Source organism: Nilaparvata lugens, chromosome 2 (genome assembly GCF_014356525.2).
Source record: "Nilaparvata lugens isolate BPH chromosome 2, ASM1435652v1, whole genome shotgun sequence".
Taxonomy (NCBI): domain Eukaryota; kingdom Metazoa; phylum Arthropoda; class Insecta; order Hemiptera; family Delphacidae; genus Nilaparvata; species Nilaparvata lugens.
This window is the reverse complement of record NC_052505.1, coordinates 47,104,793-47,123,893: the sequence shown is the minus strand read 5'-3', so window position 1 is coordinate 47,123,893 and position 19,101 is coordinate 47,104,793. Positions and strand designations below refer to the sequence as shown.

General features: G+C 34.0%; 1 protein-coding gene across 4 annotated transcripts in view; it reads right to left on the bottom strand.

Annotated features, from left to right (window-relative positions):
• The window catches only part of LOC111052995 (neural cell adhesion molecule 1), a 522,721-nt gene that overhangs the window by 37,822 nt on the left and 465,798 nt on the right, over nt 1-19,101 (bottom strand). The window lies entirely within an intron of this gene.

Below are 19,101 nucleotides of genomic sequence, written 5' to 3'. Positions count from 1 at the left end.
ATACATAGAAGAAGAGAGAGATAGTCTGATTAGGAAGGAATCGCTACTGACCGGATGCTTGCCAATAATGCAATAAATAGCTCACTCTGACATATTGTACGCTGTCTGGCACCGTGTAAACCCAACTCACAAGACTGTGTACCAACTTGAACTGGCAACAGACTGTTCTCTGTATAAAACTTCACTGGAAACCTGACTTGGCGCTCTCTAGAACTGGTACTAGAAAAAGATGGAGGTGAGAATGACGAATTTGGATTGGGTGCATGTAGCGCCAACACTATTATCTTTGTAATGGAAAAGTTGCCAATAGAGTCTATGAGAAAATGAGTCAATCTCTACCATCAAAACAATCATACAGCGCTTGCAAGGAGGAAAAATTTTTATTGAGAGTGTCTTTGTACTAATTTGTGCTCAAAAATTCGTTAATTCACGGATCACATTTGTATTCTGAGGACACGAACAGAACGGTCAGGTCGATATTCAGCTTCCAGTGTAGGTCACGATCGCGATTGATCTATCTCCATGTAGCATCAACACATTGTAACGCATGATAGTGAAAACGGGAGTATGGTCTCGATTTTCGTTCAGAACGATGACGTTCCAATTACTTTATCATTGAAGCCTAGATTATACGATGTCAATTGGCGAGACAGTTGTCTTTGGACAATTTATTGGCATAACGTGGTTGTGGATTATCGGAGGCCAGGCCAGTTAAACGAGAAGATGATATACTGGGCTAACTATTGCCACGACAGTCTAAAACTGAAGATAATACAGCTGACTCAAATCCTGTCAGTTGACAGCTAAACATGTCCGAGTTCTCGTCATCTGTTGTGATTAAACAGCTGAACTGGCAAAACCAAGACAGCGCTACTGGCTTACACCGTTCACAGGGCGCCAATTGTCGCGACAACTGGTGGGGGGCTCGCTGGGCCCAATTGACTGTCCATAGTCTACTTCCGGAGACAGTTGAATTTCGGGCCAATTTTACGGACAGTTGGCAAGACAATTGGCCCGAAGTGTTTATACAGAGACAATAATTTCATGCCAGTCAGTTGCCTTATGACAATATTGTCTCGCCAATTGGCATCGTATAAACTAGGCTTAACAGCTGATCAGTGGTATCGATCGAAACCGAAATCTACACCGCGACTCACCTGTTCTGTTGTTATCTCAACGTTTCAACCCTGAAGGAGTGCTAGTCCTAGACAAGTTAGTGCTTGCCATAATCACAATGACGGTCACATCGTCGGGCGGAATACCATCTTTCCAACTGTGTTCTTACACCAGTTTAATTAGGAATATTTTCTTCTTTCTCCAGTTCTTCCTTTATCATCTACCACATAGTACTACCTTATAATTGCTATTAATCGAAAATCAAAATCAAATGCTGCAAAACAACCTGAAGACTGCTGCTACTGCAAATATTGACATCAGGGTTAACATCTAAATGGCTTCCTTGAGACCTACTATCCAAAAATTATTTGCCAGCCCAGGAATCGAAACCAGTACTTCCTAATTGCCAGTCAAGTAAGCTAGCCCTTACACCATACTGATAATCTCTGGATAGCAGCTTATACTAGTCTACAGATGAGTAGATGAGAATTAATGAGAAATGTAGACTTGCTGAACGCTATGGCTTCATGTAAAATGAGTGCTGCTATCCAAAGATCGTCAGTTTGGTTATGGTTGTCTGACTCGCAATAAGGAGATACAGAGCAGGGTTCCTGGGCTGACAAATAATTTTTGTATAGTAGCTCTCATCGAAATTCCATCTAGCTGTTAACCCTGTTGTCAATATTTGCAGTGACAGAAGTCTTCGGGGTGGTTTGCAGCATTCAATTAGGATTTACTTTTGATGATACTTATTCATTGATCAGTATTCAAATAAATGCAATGTCTTATCAATTTTCATCTGCAATATTACTTAGTTTATCATTGTGAGTTGTGCTTGAAGATTTGTTTCTTCTTCTTCTTCTTCTTCTTCTTCTTCTTCTTCTTCTTCTTCTCTTCTTCTTCTTCTTCTCCTTCTTCTTCTTATTCTTCTTCGAATATCCTATTCTGAGGTCAATATGAAATGAATATTATCTTTTGCGTTGTCTGCCAACCTCTCACTTGCCTACTGGCTGATAATTGAAAACTTTTAAAGGAAACCTCTCAGCTGGCATTCTTTTGAATCCTCAGCTGGCTCCTTCCCTTTATGCCGATACTGTGCCACACTCTCATTCAGACTGAAGATATTTAACTCAACGTCTAATATCCTCATTCACTATTATGATCTCTCCTATCACATCCCTTGGCTCCGCGAAGAAATCTCATCTCGGCTGCCTGCAATACTCGGCTGCCTACTCTCAAGTGGTGTTGTTGTCACCCACAATTCACTGCCGTAGAGGAGGATTGGAGCTGCCACTAACCTATAAAATTTCATAATAATTGATTTGTATCTTCATTACAAAATTGTATCTTTTCTATTATACTAGTAGTTCTGTGAACAGTAGACCTCGCGCTCAGTGAGTTACATTGACCTGTTGTTATGTATTCTCAAAAATTAATAGATAATTAATCAATTTAAAATGTCTAGATAAAATCCTAAATGAACATAGACCTTTCTGTCCTATATCGTACCATGACGTGTCGTCCCGGAATGTGAGTGAGAGCTCTGTTATCAGGTCTGGCTCCAACTGTCTACAACGTTGATGGAAAGATACATTTTCAAGATTATGTTTTTGAACGGGTTGTATTATAGTCAACTGTCTACTAACGTTAATGGAAAGATACATATTCAAGATGTTCGATGTTTTTGAACGGGTAGTATTATTGACCGAGCGAAGTGAGGTCTATGATTCAAGTCGACGGTTTGGCATTTATCTTAATGTTTGAATGTTTAAATGTTTAAATGTTTAAATGTTTAAATGTTTAAATGTTTAAATGTTTAAATGTTAAATGTTTAAATGTTTAAATGTTTAAATGTTTAATGTTTAAATGTTTAAATGTTTAAATGTTTAATGTTTAAATGTTTAAATGTTAAATGTTTAAATGTTTAAAGGTTAAATGTTTAAATGTTTAAATGTTTAAATGTTTGAATGTTTGAATGTTTAAATGTTTAAATGTTTAAATGTTTAAATGTTTAAATGTTTAAATTTTAAATGTTTAAATGTTTAAATGTTTAAATGTTTGAATGTTTAAATGTTTAAATGTTTAAGTTTAAATGTTTAAATGTTTAATGTTTAAATGTTAATGTTTAAATGTTTAAATGTTTAAATGTTTAAATGTTTAAATGTTTAATGTTTGAATGTTTAAATGTTTAAATGTTTAATGTTTAAATGTTTAAATGTTTAAATGTTTAAATGTTTAAATGTTAAATGTTTAAATGTTTAAATGTTTAAATGTTTAAATGTTAAATGTTAAATGTTTAAATGTTTAAATGTTTAAATGTTTAAATGTTTAAATGATTGAATGTTTGAATGTTCGAATGTTTGAATGTTTAAATGTTTATATGTTCAAATGTTTAAATGTTTAAATGTTTAAATGTTTATATGTTTTTATGTTGCACATTTACGGCGAAACGCGGTAATAGATTTTCATGAAATTTGATAGGTATGTTCCTTTTTAAATTGTGCGTCGACGTATATACAGAGTTTTTGGAAATTTTGCATTTCAAGGATAATATAAAAGGAAAAAGGAGCCACCATCATACGCCAATATTACCATAAAAATCAGACTATAGAATTATTCATCATAAATTAGCTGTCTAGTGGACTATAATACTACCCGTTCAAAAACATCGAACATCTTGAATATGTATCTTTCCATTAACGTTAGTAGACAGTTGACTATAATACAACCCGTTCAAAAACATAATCTTGAAAATTGTATCTTTCCATCAACGTTGTAGACAGTTGGAGCCAGACCTGATAACAGAGCTCTCACTCACATTCCGGGACGACACGTCATGGTACGATATAGGACAGAAAGGTCTATGTTCATTTAGGATTTTATCTAGACATTTTAAATTGATTAATTATCTATTAATTTTTGAGAATACATAACAACAGGTCAATGTAACTCACTGAGCGCGAGGTCTACTGTTCACAGAACTACTAGTAGTCAACTAGACAGCTGATTGACCGAACGAAGTGAGGTCTAAGATTCAAGTCGACGGTTTGGCATTTCTCTTAATGTTTAAATGTGTATATGTTTATATATTTATATGCTGCGCATTTACGGCGAAACGCGGTAATAGATTTTCATGAAATTTGACAGGTATGTTCTTTTTTAAATTGCGTGTCGACGTATATACAAGGTTTTTGGAAATTTTGCATTTCAAGGATAATATGAAAGGAAAAAAGAGCCTCCTTTATACGCCAATATTAGAGTAAAAATCAGACTAAGAATTTATTCATCATAAATCAGCTGACAAGTGATTATACAGATGTGTGGAGAAGCCAGTCTATTACTGTATTTGTTTAAGGTCTATAGTTTTAATCAAAGACATTGAAGAGGTACGCATCTTCAAGCTGGGTTTACACCAAAGTTTTTAACAAAATGGTTATAGCTCAGTCCTTATAGATTCTATAAGATTGAACGGATTTGATTGATTTGATTTGATTTGATTTGATTTGATTTGATTTGATTTGAACGGAAGTTGACAAACACATATGTTCATCATGTGTATGATACGTTATGTTCAATCTAATATTATAATCTAAAAGGATTGAGTTATCAACATTTTGTTAATAAATTTGGTCTAATCGCAGCTTTAAGGTCTTTGGTTTCAATATTTTGTTTTTCAGTCATGGTATTATTATGCGTGCCCATCAGTATCAATATTCTCACATTCGAAAAAACTAATTTAATAGGTGAATGAAAATAAACAAATGAACTAAATAATGCTGAAGAAATTGTAATATTTTTGATTCTAAAAAATTAATTTTCATCAGATAGATAGAAAGATCATCACGGAACTGGATGAATGATATCATATGAGATACAAATTCAAACGTGAACTGAGTTTGTTTTAACATTTTAAACAGTTGACATCTGGTACTTGTGGATGAGAATATTGCGTGAGGTCTACTGTTCACAGAACTACTAGTTTATGATGAATAATTCTAAAGTTTGATTTTCACGGTAATATTGGCGTTCAAAGGAGACTCCTTTTCCTTCTGTATTATCCTTAAAATGCAAAATTTCAAAAAATCGTATGTGTACGTCGACGCTAAATTCAAAAAGGAACATTCCTGTTAAATTTCATGAAAATCTATTGCTGCGTTTCGCTGTGAATGCGGAACATATAAACATAAATATAAACATAAAGAGAAATACAAACCGTCGACTTGAATCTTAGACCTCACTTCACTCGGTCAATTACTTTTTCCCAGTATTTAAGTTCTGAGGAAACTGCATAATATTGCGTACATGACCTTGAAGGATAGAAAATTTTATTCCACCATTAGAACTGATCAGCTTCAAATTTCAATTCAATTCAATTCAATTTAATTCAAATCAAATTTTGTTTAAAGAATTTGACACTGTGATGTTAGAGAAGAAGCAATTCCTGTGTCTAGGATGCGTGCCAAAATGAATACTGGCCATATCCGATCGGTTCAGCAAGCTCGCTTCATGATTAATAAATTCACAGCTCCGTAGCGTGTGATTAAGTGCTGTGGCGAGTAGGCAGTTGCAATTTATAATCTCACGAGCAACTATGCCAACAAGATAGGCCCACTGTCGAATATGGTGGCTAGGCCAACCCAACGGAAGGGAACCAATATTGGTTTATCTGAGCAATATTCGCCATCTCGCTTTCTCTTACTAGCCCCTAGGCAAGACTGAGTTCTTGCTCGTTCTCCTAGTAGCTGTCTTTGTTTCTCTATCATGCTGCATCACTCACCCTTTGATCTGCCTGAATTGTAATTGGATATAAAGTTGACTATGCAAACTGAGGAGTGCCAACCATGCAATTTCTTCCGCACTACCGTACGGAGACCGTTCGCCAAGTTTATTGCAACTCAATAGACTTAGTATCTCAATTAGTGATGCGACACTCATGTGTAACTAAACATCATAATATACGGTACGTCAATATTTTGAATCAAACTCTATACACTAATTAGTATAGACTAGTATTAGTTTATAGACTACACTAATAGTAATATTAATACTACTATAGGTTTGATAAGTGAAACAATTACCAGTTGGTTCTTGCTGGAGAACTGTTTCAGTGTTGTAAGAATATATTTTGAATAGTTATCAAAATCATTGAATGGAAAGAAATTATAGGTCTCAAGCAAACAGCTAGATACGATGTCAACAAATCCAAGATTAGATAATAACGGTTCTCTCTAACAGAAAAATGAAAATGAAAATATTATTGCTATTTATTTAATAATATAAAATAATAATTTTTGAGGTTAGGTTCTTCGGTCCTTACTAGTCGGCGACCTAAATAGTCGGTCGAGCCGTATAAATTGAGGATTAGCCAGACACCTGGTGCAAATTTAGTTGCATACAAATAGCATTCGCTTGAACAAGGATCAGAGGGTTAGTAACAAGCATGGCATGTCAATGTGGACAGAAAAAGCATTTCAAAAAATACAAAGATATTTATTATGTCATACGAGCATGAACAAAATGTATAACATAAATAAAAATATTGAGGAAATGGGATGTACCTTTACTCAGCGCATGAATAAATACATTTGTAATTTAAGGATACGCCAATCAAAATACAGTAACTGACCGGCGGTAAAAGAGAGTTGATTCAAAATATACATGTATTTATTATATAAACGATAATAATTTGTAAACTATGCAGTACCCGGATTTATGTAACAGATACAAACTAAATATTTAAAACAATAATATTCGCTCTTTATGCGGTAATCTAGCAGATTAGTATGGACTATATTGAATCACATTATTGCGTAGTAGTGAGGCTAGGGAGAGCACCAATCAGAGTGGATATTTAAATTATATGCAAATTCAAAAATACAGAAGTATAGTTGTGAAAAGAATAGGGTAGGTCTAAGCCCACTTGCTTGCTAGAGGTCACCGAGAACAGCCACCAATTTATAGAGCACAAGACTAGATCCTTTTTTAATATTTGCACATTTTAGTACCCAAAGTTGAAATTTAGAAATTAATTGAACAAGACTCAGTGAAGTTGTATCACATTAGGAGTCATCTATATTAAACAATCCCCTAGAAAAAAACGACAGCAGCCTACCAGGAAGGCCTAGGACATCGAAACTAATCCGGAGCGCCATCATAATTGTGAAATTTGACACGTGAGTTTATTTAAGAAATTATTTGAGAGGGCCCTCAGTGCTTTGAATTATCATAATCTATAAAAGCTAGCACGTCAAAGATTCAAAAAGGTTTTATTCGACAAGCAACAGCAAGTCGATAACTGAGCTGTATAGTTTGAAAGTATATATTTGCTGATTAAAGAAGCACATGGTAATATTTCGTGCTAAGAAACAAAGTTGTGAGCTACCTGTGATATTTTTTATATATATTTATTCTCATATTATTTTTATATTTGTTGTACTCTTCATTTATTATCCTATCTCCATGCATGACCAATCTTGTTATATTCTATCTTATTATTATTATTGACCTATTATTAAAACTATCAGCCAACTGTATTCTTCACCGAATAAGTTGGACCAATCAGCGATATACAGCAGTGATTGTTAAATCTTTGGAAATAATACGTTCCCGAGATTTATTTAAATTATCCAGTACCAGCACATCTGATTTGAAGAAACTCATGGGTCATAGTATTAAGTGCAGCAACAATATAAATTAATAGAATTTATAAGGTATTCTGATAGAGTGTCGCCTTTGATTCCACTCGGTATCATTTTTCATTGCTGACCACTTTGGTGAATGGTGGCGGGTGGCATTAGTGGCGATACCGCATTGTCTAGTACAATAATCAAAGCCCTTATATCTGTCTATCTCTACTGCATCTATATTTGTGGAGTACACCAAATCAGTCACATAGACTGTGAACTGTTGAAGCGGCCGACGTTTGCAGCCAGCGAAAGCTGAGAATTGTTGGAGCTCCTAGAAGAGCTGGTAAGAAACTGATACTATTGTTCTTTCAGGAGTCGCGAAAAATATTATATATATTCAAAAATCTTTGCTTTACCGACTGCGGCCAAGCAGGGCACACGTTATAGAAAAAATAACGTTACAGTGTCAAAACCGGTTTGGAAACAGAATGAATTATGAAGCCGTTTAACTGCTGGGAACCCTATTATTTGTGTTCGTCATATTTTTGTTAGTCATTCAATTGGCATAGGAAGAGACAGAACAGACTTTTAGCCTACTCTCTTCTCTTGTACATGAACCAATTTACAAGTGCTAGATCCACTGTATTGATGCGTTCGTAATTCTCAAGTCATAATACAATCGGAAAAACAATTATTACGAATTCGAATAATGTTACAACTTGGAAGCATGAATTTAGTTTTTTACAAGTGTCAAAGATTCAATATTGTAAGTGCCTGCAGCTCCAAAGGCCACAGGCACCATCGCTTATATGAAGGCATCATCACATTCAATATTATAATGTTTTATATTCTGGGATTGAACTAACAGCTGGACTATCACCGTTCAAATCAAGATGATGTAGCCTATAGCCTACGGGTCCAAGAATCCTCGAATTCACTTAACTTATAACCTACTTTATTCAATGTACCAATTCACACCTGGAAACTACAACTCTTTTATCGACAGGTATCATAGTGAGAAACAAGCTCAGGTACGAGGTCTAGGACAACAAAACAATATTTTTTCAAACCATTTTGAAATTTGAGTTTTACGAATGCCCACCTCAATGACCAGAATACTACAGTTCACTCTACAATATTTGAGTGGGAGTGTTTATTGATCCATGTTTAATAAGGCACCAATATTGTGTTAGATACATAGATGAATGGATGAAGAGATCAGTTGAAATTTGTGGAATCATGTTCGAACATTCGACATTGTTGGAGAGACTAAGCTTTCTAGAACACAGCTGACATTAGCATGTACGTTGGACTTGCACAATGATGATGCTCCAATGTAACGTTTGTTTTCAGTATGATGCACCACGCGTTACAACATGTACTAAACTCTCGTAACAGTCTGCATGTGAGAGAGATTTATCACTACTATAAATAATAAAGTATAACTTCTGATATGTTGCTTTGTGACGTGATTCATAATGCTGGATGCTGAAGGCTTGTGTAGTTATTTAATGGGAAAGCTGTAGCTTCAGGAAGCTTTGTATGTACAGGTCTGAGTGTGAGTCTTGTATTCACATCATCATCTTTTGGATCCCATGATATGATATTTCTATGAACAGATCTGTCATCCACAATGCAATATTTCTCATGAATATATACACTGAATTGTAGAATGACTTCGAGTTTCCATGTGGAAGATCATCTCTATCCATATAACGCAAAACGTAATATAGATATAAATTATTTTATCATCATTATCACTACTGTAAATCTGTAATCAAACTTATTTTAAATTCGAAATCTCATCAATAAATTATAGGCTCGAACAATATTTCAATATTGATGTGATATGAGCTTCTAACGGTGAGTCATCTAGAATGAATCATATAAAAAATAGTGATATTATTTGTGTTATTGGTCGCTCAGTAAGACTGGGTGATTGTGAGGTTTGGATAGTCGCGAGCACTCAGGACTACTCTTGGACAGGTGGACAATATCAAAAATCAATATCTACTTATATTACAAAATGATCATCAAAGGTGTAGAATGCAAATTATTTCCCAATGCTCATGAAAAGATGAAGACATTTAATAAGTTCATTACATAAACAACACCGTATAATGCATGATAGTCTCAAGTGAAGTGAAAAATTGATTCTATGATCTCTCATCAATGAATTGGGATTGCTCTAGCCAATATACTTCTTATTCCAAAAACAACATCAAGTCTCAATCAAGCGACAAATAATGCTCTTCTCAATTTCTAAATTGCACGGTTGAACTGTGCAGAGTGGAATAATTCGGATTCGCCGAGCCGTAAGAAGAGTGGATGGGTCACGCACATACACACCTTTGCTAAAATAAGGAAAGTATCGATCAGAGCGAGATTGCTGATTGAATCTGGTCACGTGGGCAAGCTGCTGATCTCCTCCTCAGGAGGCAGCGAGGTCAAGGGAATAGGGAAACGAGGAAGTGTCGGTGGTGGTGGTGGTGGAGGGGTAGGCGGTAGGTAATCTGGCAGGCAATCTGCCGAAGGATTCCACGCGATTGAATTGTTCTGCCTGCAGTCATCTCTGCCGGCCATCATTTCCAGCGAGCCGAGCCGAGTTACGATTTCCCCCGCCACCAGAATTAATTTCCACATCTCACGCTCCCAGAACAGTCCAAATTATTGTTTGATTCAGATACTTCATCGACGTCTTAGCTAGAATTAGCTTGAAGAACTATTGGATATCATTGAACCTCATCAATTTTAACTTGTTTTGTAATAATTATTGTCAGATACAGATACTTCCTCGTTTAGAGGTACTATAGAGACTTATTCAAAATATCCAGGGTGTCCCACCAAGGTTGTAACAGCTGTTGACCATAGATTCTACTCAACATTTCTGACAAAAAATGTTCAGTAAAACGTTCTTCCTATCGACCTGAGTTTTAGAGATATATAGATTTTTCGATATTTTCAGAATATGCCTACTTCCGGTCATTAAATACTTAATAGCTGGGAAACGACTGGTCGAATTTCAATTTCTAGGGTTTTGTTGGAAAGAGAAAAACATTTCTAACAAGATTAATGTAATTTTACTTGTTTTTAATATTGTGTAGATTTTTATTAGGCCTTAAACTTAAAAATATGCTATTCTTCGAATTCAAAGTCAAATTTCAAACCGTTTTTTCTCAATTTTTCTTCGGGTGATTATAGTGGTTTCAATATTTCAAAAACCTCTCCATTTATTTCATAAGCTTTCGAATGAGTATAATTTCGAAAAGGTAAGTTCCATGATAAAATGTTCAAAACTGCTAATATCTGGAATGAACACCTTCAAATGAGGAAGTTCACAAACAGCATGGATCAAGTGGTGATCCCAAGGGTGAAATCACCTGATTTCTCTCTGACAATATTCACAAGTTTCAATCAACATTTAAACATTCTACAATGATATGACTTTTTCAATAACTTGCATTATTTCCTGTACCATAAATCCTGAATAAAATAACAAGAAGTGTATGTTTCAGCCTATTTTCAGTATAGTTTTCAGTGTGCTTTCCAGTTGATTGGCATTATATAATAACAGTGCATTTTGATACACCTCAAATTTATTCGTAAAGAAGAATTGCTAGGTCTCATTGAAAGAAACCAGAAACATTATCATCAACTGTACTATCAGTCGCATGAAATAGATAAGATAATAACGACTCTAAATACTATGATTATTGGCAACATTTTTTAATTATTCAATAAGAATAATAATAAAGAATTGAGGTTAGGTTCTTTGGTAATAGCGCCTGTCGGCAACATCAGCAGCGGTCAAGCAGTATATCTGAAATTCGGTCAGATACCTTCAAGCAAAATAATTGGAGGACAAAGGGGTTTTGTGAATTTCTAGCATGCCAAATAAGGAACATAGAACGTTTGAGAAAACACAAAAATATTCATTGTAATTATACCAGTAAACAAAACATATAAAAATCATAATAAAAATAAAGGGAAATGGGATTCAGTTTAATGAGCATAGTAATACAGAAGTACCTTTTGTACAAGAATTAGTGATAAACCAGTCAGAGTCTAGTATTTGGTAGGCGCTAAAAGTATATATTCCAAAAAGCCACCACGTGGTCTTTTTTTAAAATTATAAAAATATGTTATCATTGTAAAATTTATATATAAGTGTGATTTGCATGAGGCCAGATTCTAATGTGAAAAATATTTATTTATTATAGAATATTATCTCTTCGTATTGCGAACTATTTACTAGAGCCAAATTACGTCTTAGGATTTGGTGTAATCCACCAATCATAGAAGATATTTTAATTATATGCAAATTTGGAAAAAGGAAGTTTCGTAGGAAAAATCGAAAGGTAGATCTCTCACTTGCTTGCCAGGGGTCACCAGAATCACCAGCAAAAATTGAGATCCACAGACTGAACCCTTATTAGGATAATTTATGCTAAAGTTTAAATTTTGAATTGTATTATTAATTAAACTTCTGTATAACTCAGTGAAGTCGCTATACGACAAGAGATATTAAATTGATTATTTCCCTACTGGAGAGGACGACATCAGCCCACCAGACTAATAAGGCACAGGACACACGAGGCGGAATCCATGCCACATCTTCAAGTTTGGGAAAAATCTTCACACTTTAGTTATAAAATGTTTTAGAGGATCCTCAGTGCTGAGAATTTGCGAATATAATAAAGCTAGCTCGTCGAAGGTTATATTTGAAAATCAAGCTTGATTCATAATTACTTGCGCATTTAATTAAAGAGAAGGGAAAGTCTTATTAAGAACTCTAATGAGAATTGAAGATTCAAGTAGTTATTATCTGTAGGCATTTAATTTATTCTATATGCTCATATTATTATTTTCAATATCAGTATTGCATAGAAGCAATGACAAGAAAGCTCAAAGTTCCAAAGATAATTTATTTTATCTAAGTTTCACTGAAAGCCGAATTTAAACCCTGAGATTTAAGAATATTTAATACTAGCAGGGCACCCGTGCTTCGCTACGGAAATTAAAAGATAAGATTATTTTTGTGAAACATTTATAATCTAAATTCTACCAAAATTGTTATAATCGTTTTTGAGGTTAGGCCAAAACTTGATATGAGAATTATTGAGTCAAATCATTTGAATAATCATTGATGTGTTGGAACTGCTCTGTAGAATAGTAGTCCAATTGCAGAGAATTTTGTAGAATATTGGGCGGGGCTTAGGAGTCGACCTCGAATTTATCCATTGGCAATTGATATTTCCCATTGACAGTTATCAAATAAGCAGTGATTATGTTATTTCTGCTTTTGCTTGATGCAGTTGATGATTAAATTCCAAATTAAGTTTATTCGGAATTTCATGACTCTCGTATCCAAGGATCTCTTGCTTATTCTAAAATTTTTGGCATAGCATGACACTTAATTTTTGTTTCACTTATTCAAGAGTGTGAAAGCAGCCAATCCACTGATTCTTTCTTTCATGGAAGTCCATTCATACAAAAGAGTCTATTCATAATAGTTAGTATAACATTTATTGTGGCTGATTCATCATGTCCTAAACTTTACTATCATAAATATTAAAGTGGGATGAATTTGCATAAATCTGAATAGAGTTTATTCAATCACTTCGATTATTGACTTCCATTATATGATTTCTTTCTTTGAACTTAGCTTGAAACCAAAAGCTTAGGGATAAAAATTTGGATGTAAACTAACATATGACTCAATTTAATTTCTATCTAAAATATAGGGGCACCGAGCTTCGCTTGTTTATTTATTGATAAACAGAACACAATCATTCAAAATGATTGGGGAAGGACTAACAGGCACAGCCCAAAACTGTTTCTTCCCTGAATTTTGATCTATACACTATAAATAGTCCAAAAAGTAGGTTATGTTCCATACACTTGAATTCCGATCCAATTTCAATCCAAACATTTGAAAACAGAAAAGTTCTGATTTAGATTGTTTACAGACCAAATTGAATAACAAAAAACACTCACTAATCACTTGAAACTGTAAAATAATAATTAACTTCGAAAATTATGATATACTCTAATTTAGGATGATATACCATGTCATGTAAACAAATCAGATTATTTTGATCAAGTCGATTAAAATTTCTAGATTCAACAGATTGACATAATTCTATCTCTCTCATATCAGGCAACAGGCACTCACATCTTCTGTTATCGACAGACAACGAAATTATCTTCTGTTTTTCCAAGTATGAATAATTATTATCCTTTTCATGTCCTTCAGCGAGTTTCCCAGGGATGAGACCCTGATTTTGTTTCAGGGATTTAGTTTTCAGCTGATATTGGAACATGAAAATATCAGGATCAGTAGCACAAGAGCCTGTTCAATTTCAATCAGGATTGAATTTCATGAGAATTACTCAGAGCAGGGTTTTTTTAAATAGAAGGCTTCTCTCATTAGTTCTTGTGGTATTTAGTCCGGATAATGAATTAACAGACAGTGCAACTGGCTCTCTCAAGGCCATGGCTGCGTACAAACATAGAGCGACAGAGGAACCAATACAACAGAAGCTGAAGAAATCAGTCCCATTTCTATCACCTCACAATAAACATTACATTCAACTACCATATTATGTTTGGAGAGATCGATTCTAAATTTATTTTGCTATAATCCGGTCACTTTCTGAATCTATTCTTCCAGATGTTCCATGAATGCTGTAATGTTTTAAATTAATTGGGTCGCCAAATTTGTTGACTCAACTACAGCTATTGTAATCTTTTTCATTTGTACACACTCTCTCACGTTTTCAACAGATTATTGAAACTTTTTTCTGATCAACTGCTACTAGAGGGACCAATAATCCTCTCTCAAGGAACTTCAGCGAATTTTCCCAGAGTTGAGACCTGTTCCAAAATAATGTTTTTTGTCGCAAACCCACTATATTCCTGATTTAATAAAAATCGTTAGATCCGTTTCGAGATCCATCCGACATACATACATATCCACAAACACACATATTCAAACAGAAATTGCTTTCTTAGTATAATCATAGAGAAACAATAGCATAAGTCGATATCCCATGGCATAGGGCGTTTATGACGCAACTTTTACTGTTATCTCAAGCCGATAGCCCACGTAGTTCTTTCCCGTGAAGCTTTATGACGCTGGTAGTCTCTCATATTGTGCCGTTCATACACTCTTACCCGGTTAAAACAGTAAAAATCAACAATAATCGACAGTAATCGGCTTGGGATAACAGTAAAAGTTGCGACATAAACGCCCTATGCCATGGGATATCGACTTATGCTATTGTTTCTCTATGATTATACTAAGAAAGCAATTTCATTCAATGAGAACTCATTTCACAGAATAATAACAGCTGGCATCAAGAGCAAAAATGTCAAACATGATTGAAATTGAAACAGTAGCGATCATCAACATTATTATCTTCATCTGATGTGAAGTAGCCAAATAATAGTAAGATTCACATCAATGTGTCTGCATTGTTTTAATGGGGAGCATTGATGCTATTAATGAGAAATACTGACAGTCAACGAACTATTATGCATATTCTCTAATATTTTTAGAACAAACAATCAATGTTTGGGAATAATTGATCCATGGGAAAAGCGCCTTACTTCTATGGAAGATATTTTTACATTGGGAAAAGCAACAACAGCTATTTGGCCGTTCTAATACATTTCTAATAAATTTAAACCCCTTTCTTTCGCCCAAGTTATATTTTGGCCGAATTTCCTCATTCTTTGCAAATAGATTCCACAACGGACACTTCTGAAGTTTTAAAAATACCCTCCATTTATCATATTTACTGAATTATTAAAATTTAATCGAAACTGTTTAAGCAGTTTTCGCGATGTCGGATATACAACAAAATTAGTCTTGATAGAATAGAATGAATTGATTGAAGCAATTCCAGTCATAAAGGTTTGTTTTATGAAAAATAAGAATCATCTATAGCCTACTCCAAGGTATAGCTCTGATTGAAGCAGCAGTGCCCAATCAATTTGTTCTCGATAAATGAATTTTAATAGTTCTTCGACTTGGTGCCAACCTGATGAAGTCATCTCAACTTGATGCCAACCTGACAAAATTATCAATTTAGTTGCCAGTAGTCGACAACTGTTTTGAAGAGATACTCTCTCTATATTATAGTTCTATAGTAACATATGATATGGACATTTCAATTATAATTAAGAGATTGGGAGAAGAAGAATATACATGCTAAAAGACGAACTTTAAACCCTTAGAAACCACCCTCACAATTGAAATATCGTCAAAAGATTTCTTAGTGAGCACCTAGGACGTATGAGGAAGCTATATTCCAAGTTTTGGTGCAATCCATCCTGTAGTTCTCCAGAAATCATGATCAGTGAGATAAGAATTTTATATATTTAATATTTGATATTCTTGGAATATAGAATAAATTAATTATTTTATTCGACAAGCGGAAGCAAGTCGACAGATTGAGCTCCATATAATTATTATATACTAAATGCTGATAGTAAAAATACAAGATTTATTATTTGATGCTAGTAAGCGCAATAAAAGTTTTAGTGAGCTACTAATGTGATATTTTCCTTGGATATATTCTCATATTTATTGTTTCATGTTCTATTATTGCTCATTGAATCTCTGTATAATATAATTATTATTTGTCCGTTGAATGGTGTACCTTTCATTTTTAATCCTATCTTCATGCATGACCAATCAGGAATCAGCACATTTTTTCATTATTAAAATAATAATAAAATTATCAACCAACTACATTCTTCACCGAATGTGTTGGATATACGAGCGATATACAGCATTGATTATCAAATTTTCAGAAATATTACGTTTTCAAATTTATTCAAATTGTTCAGCATCATTTCCGAAATTGAACTGACTGAAAACCAGGGTCATAGTATTAAGCTGAAGCAATACTATACATTAATAGAAATTATAGGGAATTCTGATAGTGTCGCCTTTGAGTATTATCTCACATTGCTGACCCCTTTGTCAGATGGTAGCGAGTTGGATTAGTGTCGATGCCGCATTGTCTTGTACAATAATTAGAATCCTTATATTTGTCTATCTCTTTAGCATCTGTGCCGGGCACTCTTTTTAATTCAGGCCCTTTCCCAAGTTATAATAGTAAATTTAATACGCAATAGACTAGAGCCATTATTGTAAGTGAGTTAGCGAAATAAATTATTTTCTCTCTCTATTATGAACGGCCATGACTTCGAGTTTCCCATGATAGATATTTAAAAATTGTGGCTCCGAGTCGTCGAGGAATGTAGATTATGGAATTATCTCTAAAACTTAGCCTTCCTGTCGCGACATAAAGTGCGATAAGTTGGAAAACAGCAAGCATTGAAATTATAACAAACTACCGATTTTGCAGTTACTATTTGGTCCAAAGGCTCTAGAAGCCACGCGACGATTGGTCAAATTGATTCCCTTCGCCCAATAGGAGACCTGTTTCTAAATACAGTAGTGGGGATTCCCCAGTCGAGAGACCAGATTACTTTTCGGAGGACACTTTGCTAGGAGCACTACGAGAGTAAAGATGTAGTCATTATGTTTCGCCCTTTTTGGGCAGGTTTACAAGTTTATTTTATTAGTTAATGTAGGAGCTAGTTTTATTTTTATTAAAGTTTAAAATTTCTAGTAGTGCCATGTCCTGGAAAGTTTAATTGTGTTTCTTCATCATGTACGAATAATTGTTTCTTCAAATAACCGCTAAGGTACGTAAAATAAGGTTAAAATATAATTTAGGAAATTTAATTGATTGAAACTTTCATAAGAGTATTGAATTAATTAAGCCTGTTATTTTTCAAGTTAATAATATTGATTGAGAATAATCCTTTTGATTTTATTAGTGATGGAAGATAATTATAAATTTTTTTTCTAAAGAAGTATAGAAAGTTTTCAGTTACGTTACATTTGAGTTATTGTTTCTGGAAATATATTATCGTAGAGTATTGCTGAAAGTCAGGAAGATAGCCTTTTAATTGGAATAAAATTTTTAAGATTATGTTCATATTGAGTTTATGACATTTTATAATTTTATATTTTTTCAGACTCTGTTTTCTTATGTCATTAAGGCTTTCGAATAATTTAGTAAATTTTTATGATAGAAATCTTAATAGACAAAGAAGAAAGTTTTTCTTTTCCATGAAATTAATATTAATAAATGTTGGCTAGCGCACAAGTTTCCAACAATACTAGTCGAGCTACTATATGAAAAATTATATTTGATTTTGCAAACCAAACGAAAAATATCATATAAGTTAGCATCATTTCAATCTGAATTATTCCTTTCCTAAGAGTATTATATCAATTTATATAATAGTTAACATCATAATTAATGAAGTATTCATTTTCTAAAAGCATTATATTAATTTATTACGGGTGTTTTCATAAATGTTGCATTGTATATTAATGACACTCTGGCAAGTAAATTTGTTTTAAATCTGTTAAATTTTGAGATGAAATCAGAACGTCAAGATAAAATCTAAATTGAATAACAGAATAAACTCCTGTTTTAGCTTTTGATGAATTATAGGAAGAGTTAGAAATTAATGCTGTAATACATTTATTTACAGCGGTTCATGTGTGTCCCCAAACCAACTTCTTGTACTACCACCCCTTTGGTTCCGCAACTTTATGTAACACCGCTTCAAGACACCCGTTCAGACGACAGGTCTAGGGACGTAAGAGGACGTCGCCGTCAAGCCAAATTCAACCGGTAAAAGCTCACCGCGATAAAGCAACGTACAGACCAACGAATGTGCAGTGTAGTGAAACAAAGGTTCATTCGAGAATGTCAATCAAAAGTGGGGATTCAAAATTATTATGAAATGGGTTAGATGGGTTACTATCGACGAAACTTGGGTTCAACGGGCTTTTCTTTCTTGAGTAATTCCATGTTGAAATTAACTTATTTGATGACTGATATTGTTTGGTTTTGTGACGTATTGCTATCTAATCGGGGATAGTAATGCGCCCCGAATCAGATGAAGAATGTCACCAAAGTAACATGGAATTGTTGTTTCTGTTGTTCGTTTTTTGTTGCTAATGTTATTGAAGCTGTTTGTATTTTTCAATTATTTCAAATTGTAGTGTTATTCTATAGTATAAACCTATTAAATCAGGCATGGCAAGATTAATTGAAGATTTCTTGACTCTAGCCCGTTCACCTGCATGAATTAGGTATAGACTCAGGTATTTTCTAGATGTGTCGGCCTATTTCTAAATTCTAAATTTTATTCAAAATTATCTTCTTTATCACCTTTAAAAAGTGCAGGCATACAACTGCGCCACTGCTGCTGAATGTTTAGCGAAAGGCACACAACTGCGCCGACTCTGCTGTCTAGAGAT